A 906-nucleotide genomic window follows, 5' to 3' on the forward strand; every position below is an offset into this window, starting at 1 on the left:
TGATTAATAAGACATAGAGAAGTCATTCACCAGAAGTCCTCTTAGAAAAAGCACTGCTTTTGACTAGAAGAGAATGATGAGTCGCAAGAGTACACTAAGTTAAACATGTGTCTTTGGAAGAGGGTGAGTTCTGTTAGCTGGTGGGCAGGGGGATGGGTCTGGGGGCTGGGGCCAGGATTGTGCTGAATTAATATGCGTAATAACACAGGGAGGAGCCAGAGAGATTGGAAAGGCAAAAGGGTGGAAAGAGCAAAACTTAACATGGGTAGCGGATGCTGGAGAGAGAAGTAAATGGGGAACTGGGGTTGTCTGTTGAGTGTGTTGTTTACAGTGCGAACCTCCAGAGGCCCATGAAGGTATCCCGAACTCACACTACTGTAGATGGGCTGAGAGGCGGCATAAAGGCGGGGCTGGGGAGTGACAAAAAAGCTGTATCCCGAGAGCATCCCAGCGAGCCTCTCCAGCAGCAGCCATCCCCCTGTGCCCCATTCGGTTCCACCAGCTCAGAGCAGGGAGGGCCTGAAACAGACGAAACCAAGAAGCAGCCACTGATGAGTGACCCAGCCAGCTGGAACCCAGCCCAGAGCAGGGGGCACCAGGAATCTCCTGTCCTTGGCAGAGACACGGTTTTGATCCAGGCTAATACTGATTTCTGATACTCTCAGCACTGCAGAATTTTAGACCTGAAGAGTGACAGCTACCTCAGTTCTTCCCTTTGATACAGGGCACATGAATCCTGCTCTGTTGGCAAGAGTCCAACAATGCAGGCAAGTCCCTGGTCTGGTAAAGCAAAGGAAAACTTCCCCTAAACGCTCTGCAGAACTTAAAAGCATCCACCACTCAAATTGGGAAGAATCACGGGAATTAATAATGGGGTTATCGCTCTTCTTAAATGTTATTAATAGT

The sequence above is a fragment of the Rhinopithecus bieti genome, unplaced genomic scaffold (assembly GCF_001698545.2).
Source record: "Rhinopithecus bieti isolate Rb0 unplaced genomic scaffold, ASM169854v2 scaffold_13207, whole genome shotgun sequence".
NCBI lineage: Eukaryota > Metazoa > Chordata > Mammalia > Primates > Cercopithecidae > Rhinopithecus > Rhinopithecus bieti.